The following is a 6846-nucleotide window of genomic DNA, read 5'->3' on the forward strand; positions in this document are numbered from 1 at the left end:
TCAGGGACAGACTGCTGAGGTCTGAGGTAAAGTAATTTTCTCTGATGAGTCCCCTTTCCGATTGTTTGGGGCATCCGGGAAAAAAGCTTGTCTGGAGAAGACAAGGTGAGCGCGACCATCAGTCCTGTGTCATGCCAACAGTAAAGCATCCTGAGATCATTCATGTGTGGGGTAGCTTCTCAGCCAAGGGAGTGGACTCACTCACAATTTTGCCTAAGAACACAGCCATGAATAAAGAATGGTTCTCGAGAGAAACTTCTCCCAACCATCCAGGAACAGTTTGGTGACGAACAATGCCTTTTCCAGCATGATGGAGCACCTTGCCATAAGGCAAAAGTGATGACTGAGTGGCTCGGGGAACAAAACATCAATATTTTGGGTCCATGGCCAGGAAACTCCCCAGACCTTAATCCCATTGAGAACTTGTGGTCAATCCTCAAGAGGCGGGTGGACAAACAAACACCCACAAATTTTGACAAACTCCAAGAATGGGCTGCCATCAGTCAGGATGTGGCCCAGAAGTTAATTGATAGCATGCCAGGGCGGATTGCAGAGGTCTTGAAGAAGAAGAGTCAACACTGAAAATATTGACTCTCCGCATCAACTTCATGTAATTGTCAATAAAACCCTTTGACACTTATGAAATGCTTGTAATTATACTTCAGTATTCCATTGTAACATCTGTCAAAAATATCTAAAGACACTGAAGTAGCAAACTTTGTGAAAATTAATATTTGTGTCATTCTCAAAACTTTTGGCCAACAACAGTACAGCTTTTTGATACCATTTATACTTTTGGAACTCCATAGACCCCAATGGAAAATATTTGGATATGCCACTCCTCATAAACTGTTAAAGCTACCAACACAACCACATAGCTGACCACAACTACTAACCACACAACTACTGAGAAACACAACTACTGATCACAACTACTGACCACTACTAACCACACAACTACTGACCACAGCTACAACGTTGACATATGCTGACTGGCTCAATTTAGATGGCTTCAACACAGGATTTTACTATCATTCCCACTTCATAGACTATATAGCTTGTTGTATCCCCATTCATTTAAATGGCGGAATGCAGGCTTCAACATTCAAAACTGAAATCACTGCCACAAAAAATGTTGAATGTTCAAACAAACATTTTGAGCTTAAAACACATGGTACTCACGTTAGCCTACCATACTAGCCCACTATAATAACTCCACATCTACAAACCACCCCTAAATAGTTTTTGTGACCTAACACACAGCCTTTGAAAACCCTACTACTGCCGTCACTACCCCTACTACTTCAAAACAATAAATACTTGTGTGACATTCAGGGGTGTGAATACTTTCTGTAGGCACTGTACTTCTCAAGCCTACTTACACAGCCATGTAATAGAAAAGAGCAACTCTCGGGTTGTCCGTCTGTTTGTGTTACACCATATCTTTGAAGAGCAGAGACAAGATGTCACACACACACTTCAAAGGTCAGATGCTGAGATGGAAGGGATGGTTATTCTAAACTCAGCAAAAAAAGAAACGTCTCTTTTTCAGGACCCTGTCTTTAAAAATCAAAATAACTTCACAGATCTTCATTCTAAAAGGTTTAAACACTGTTTCCCATGCTTGTTCAATGAACCATAAACAATTAATGAACATGCACCTGTGGAAAGGTCGTTAAGACACTAACAGCTTACAGACGGTAGGCAATTATGGTCACAGTTATGAAAACTTAGGACACTAAAAAAGCCTTTCTACTGACTGAAAAACACCAAAAGAAAGATGCCCAGGGTCCCTGTTCATCTGCGTGAACATGCTGCAAGGAGGCATGAGGACTGCCGATGTGGCCAGGACAATAAATTGCAATGTCCGCACTGTGAGATGCCTAAGAAAGCGCTACAGGACGGACAGCTGATCATCCTCGTAGTGGCAGACCACGTGTAACAACACTTGCACAGGATCGGTACATCCGAACATCACACTTGCGGGACAGGTACAGGATGGCAACAACAACTGCCTGAGTTACACCAGGAACGCACAATCCCTCCATCAGTGCTCAGACTGTCCGCAATAGGCTGAGAGAGGCTGGACTGAGGGCTTGTAGGCCTGTCCTCACCAGACATTATCGGCAACAACGTCGCCTATGGGCACAAACCCGCCGTTGCTGGACCGGACAGGACTGGCAAAAAGTGCTCTTCACTGACGAGTCGCGGTTTTGCCTCACCAGGGGTGATGGTTGGATTCACACTTATCGTTGAAGGAATGAGCATTACACCGAGGCCTGTACTCTGGAGCAGGGTCGATTTGGAGGTGGAGGGTTCGTCATGGTCTGGGGCGGTGTGTCACAGCACCATCGGACTGAGCTTGTTGTCTTTTCAGGTAATCTCAACACTGTGCGTTACAAGGAAGGCATCCCCTTCCCTCATGTGGTACCCTTCCTGCAGGCTCATCCTGACATGACCCTTCAACATGACAATGCCACCAGCCATACTGCTTGTTCTGTGCATGATTTCCTGCAAAACAGGAATGTCAGTGTTCTGCCATGCCCAGCGAAGAGCCCGGATCTCAATCCCATTGAGCATGTCTGGGACCTGTTGGATCGGAGGGTGAGGGCTAGGTCCATTCCCCCCAGAAATGTCCGGGAACTTTCAGGTGCCTTGGTAGAAGAGTGGGGTAACATCTCACAGCAAGAACTCGCAAATCCGGTGTAGTCCATGAGGAGGAGATGCACTGCAATACTTAATGCAGCTGGTGGCCACACCAGATACTGACTGTTACTTTTGAAGACCACCATCGTGTTCGTGAGTCTCATCTTTCGTAACAGTTTGTAGGCTAAACCGTTTGGACGCTACAGCTGTTGTCTTGAGAAGACCGATTAAGAACAAATTCTTATTTACAATGATGGACACAGGTAGCCTTCATACACCCCTCTGCATTAGCAGGGTGGCCCCCGATCACTCGCTGGTACATCCGGCAAGAATGCCAAAGGTGCAGTCGATGGTCAGCCTGGCTCGGGAGAGGCAGTAGTTGAAGACCCTGTTCCTCCAGGGGATGTTCGCTCCAGGGAAGGGTTGCATGATGGTTCTCTGGAGAAGAAAGGCCTTGTCTCTGATGAACACATGGGGCTGAGGTCCCTGGGGCTCTGCTCCATGAATCAGGCTGTCTTTGGGGAGGTTCCGGGAGTGATCTGAGGACCAAAGGCAGAGTTGGCCAGAGTGCCTCAGTCGCTTGTCTTCTCGTAGCTGCTGACATCCACTACCAGGAAGAGGTAATTGGAATCCACAACCGCCAAGAGGACAATGGAAAATGTCCCCTTGTAGTTGTGGAATAGGAATCCGAGTTTGGGGGGGCTTGCAGGACGACATGCTTGCCTCCCATTGATCCCAGACAATGAGAAAAGTTCCACTGTTTTTCAAAGCCAGCAGCTATCGGCCTCCAGTCATCCTTGGTTGGGACAGGCATGAATTCCCCACGAGGCAGTCACAGATGGCCTTGGTCACACTTGCGATGGTGCAGTGCCCTACATAGTTACTGTAGGCATTCGTCTTGAAGGAATCTTCAGTTGCAAGGTATCTGTAGGAATATGGAAGATAACATAATTATTAGACTTTTACATCACCAGGTCATTGTTGATTTACTAAACTATAATATATCTCATAACAAATCATGATAACATTGGATAAATAGATGCATGTGCGGCAAGTTACCGCTGTATGGTCTATACGATCTACACAAGACAGATCTCCCACTGGGCACAGACGTAAGCTCAATGTTTAGCTTTAATTTACATTTGTTTGAGTTGTCAACTAATGTGAATTCAATGTGAAATTAACATACAAATTCACAATGTCTTTGGTTAAAAGTTGGGTGAAAAAATACAAAATGCCCAACATTTTTTGGTCGAAATTACATGGAAACCATATGGATTCAACCAGTTTATGCCTAGTGGGATGCGCCTTACGCCTTGTACAAACCTACAGCGTCATTACACAAAACACTGTAAGTGTGATGGAGGCGTCATCTGGATATGGGTGCAACAAAAGTTCAACATTCACCTTCTGCTACCATTTCTGTCAAGCCGTCTACACATACAATTTGATTCATAACGCCTTGATCACACAGATAGTGTTTTTGCAGTTTGGTACACCAGAAGTACATTAATTTCCAATGGAACTCTGCATTTGCCTTGCAGCATTGCCTTGCAGAGGCAGTTGCAGTGCGTTCTGTGTGGGACATACAGTTGAAGTCGGAAGTTTACATACACTTAGGTTGGAGTCATTAAAACTAATTTTTCAACCACTCCACAAATTTCTTGTTTAACAAACTATAATTTTGTCAAGTTGGTTAGGACATCCACTTTGTGCATGACATTTTTCCAACAATTGTTTACAGGCAGATTATTTCACTTATAATTCACTGTATCACAATTCCAGTGGGTCAGAAGTTTACATACACTAAGTTAACAGTGCCTTTAAAACAGCTTGGAACATTCCAGAAAATTATGTCATGGCTTTAGAAGCTTCTGATAAGTTAAATGACATCATTTGAGTCAATTGGAGGTGTACCTGTGGATGTATTTCAAGGCCTAGCTTCAAACTCAGTGCCTCTTTGCTTGACATCATTGGACAATCAAAAGAAAACTGCCAAGACCTCAGAAAAAAACTGTAGACCTTCACAAGTCTGGTTCATCCTTGGGAGCAATTTTCAAACACCTGTGGGTACCACGTTCAACTGTACAAACAATAGTATGCAAGTATAAACACCATGGTACCACGCAACTGTCGTACAGCTCAGGAAGGAGACGCGTTCTGTCTCCTAGAGATGAATGCACTTTAGTGCGAAAAGTGCAAATCAGTCCTAGAACAACAGCAAAGGACCTTGTCAAGATGCTGGAGGAAACAAAAGTATCTATATTCACAGTAAAACGAGTCCTATATCGACATGAGCAAGGAAGAAGCTGAGCAAGGAAGAAGCCACTGCTCCAAAACCACCATAAAAAGGCCTACTACGGTTTGCAACTGCACATGGGGACAAAGATCATACTTGTTTGGCCATAATGACCATCGTTATGTTTGGAGGAAAAAGGGGGACGCTTGCAAGCCGAAGAACACCATCCCAACCTTGAAGCACGGGGGTGGCAGCATCATGTTGTGGGGGTGCTATGCTGCAGGAGGGACTGGTGCACTTCACAAAATAGATGACATCATGAGGGAGGAAAATGATGTGGACATATTGAAGCAACATCTCAAGACATCAGTCATGAAGTTAAAGCTTGGTCACAAATGCATCTTCCAAATGGACAATGACAACCATACTTCCAAAGTTCTGGCAAAATGGCTTAAGGACAACAAAATCAAGGCATTGGAGTGGCCATCACAAATCCCTGATCTCAATCCTATAGAACATTTGTGGGCAGAACTGAAAAAGTGTGTGCGAGCAAGGAGGACTACTAACCTGACTCAGTTACACCAGCTCTGTCAGGAGGAATGGGCCAACATTCACCCAACTTATTGTGGGAAGCTTGTGGAAGGCTACCCGAAACATTTGACCCAAGTTAAACAATTTAAAGGCAATGCTACCAAATACTAATTAAGTGTATGTAAACTTCTGACCCACTGGGAATGTGATGAAAGAAATAAAAGCTGAAATAAATCACTCTCTACTATTATTTGGACATTTCACATTCTTAAAATAAAGTGGTGATTCTAACTGACCTAAGACAGTACATTTTTACTCGGATTAAATGTCAGGAATTGTGAAAAACTGAGTTTAAATGTATTTGGCTAAGGTGTATGAAACTGTATGAATAGATTGACTATGCGTAGATGGCTTGATAGAAATGGTAGCAGAAGGTGAATGTTGAACTTTTGTTGCACACATATCCAGATAATGCTGCACACCATTTTGCGCTAAACGCTATCTGTGTGATGGAGGCATATGTTTGATAAATCCAACACATTGCCCCTGCAATGCAATGCTGCAAGGCAAACGTTCCACTGAAAATAAATGTACTTCTGGTGTACCAAAACGCAAGGAAGTGTAGGTGTGATGAGACTAAACGCCTTGATCATACAGACAGTGTTTGGCATCAATGCTGAGTAATAAATTATGCAGTCAAACTTTTTCATCATGTAAACATTTTTGTGGATATGTGTGCGACAAAGTTCAACATCCACTATTTCTGTCAAGGCAGGTAGCCTAGTGGTTAGAGCGTTGGGCCAGTAATCTGAAAGGTTGCATAATCGAATCCCTGAGCTGACAAGGTCAAAATAACTAGACCGTCACTGTAAATAAGAATTTGTTCTTAACTGATTTACCTAGTGAAATAAATAAAAAATGCAGGGCTCCATTTTAAATTAATGTAGCCTACTTCTGGAGTACCAAACGCCTTCACTTTCGTCTGATTGAGGCATAACTGTAGGCTCTCCCTGCAACATCAGACGCGCACTAAGGTCCACAAGGAATCAAAATTATATTTTTTTTAATGTTGATTTCCCTTATGGATGTCACTGATGTTATCGTTTATTGTCAATAATCTCCCGGGAATGAACACAGTATTTCTTAAAACATTTTATTAAGATGCAGTAGACCTACTTCCTCACACATCCCACCAGCGACCAGCCTACTAACATACTATTGTCCTATTCGCAGCTCAGACCTGTAAAGACTGTTTATAACATGTGAATACTATATAAATCAATAAACTATAGAAGTCGCACTTATTGTATATTAACAACGTATTTTTTTAATAGATATTTTCTCAAACTGATAAATGAGAAGTGCGCACGACATAAACAACACAGCAGCACAAGCTCTTGCCGACAGCGTCGTTGCTGAGGCATTGAATA

Source organism: Oncorhynchus nerka, linkage group LG3 (assembly GCF_034236695.1).
Source record: "Oncorhynchus nerka isolate Pitt River linkage group LG3, Oner_Uvic_2.0, whole genome shotgun sequence".
Taxonomy (NCBI): domain Eukaryota; kingdom Metazoa; phylum Chordata; class Actinopteri; order Salmoniformes; family Salmonidae; genus Oncorhynchus; species Oncorhynchus nerka.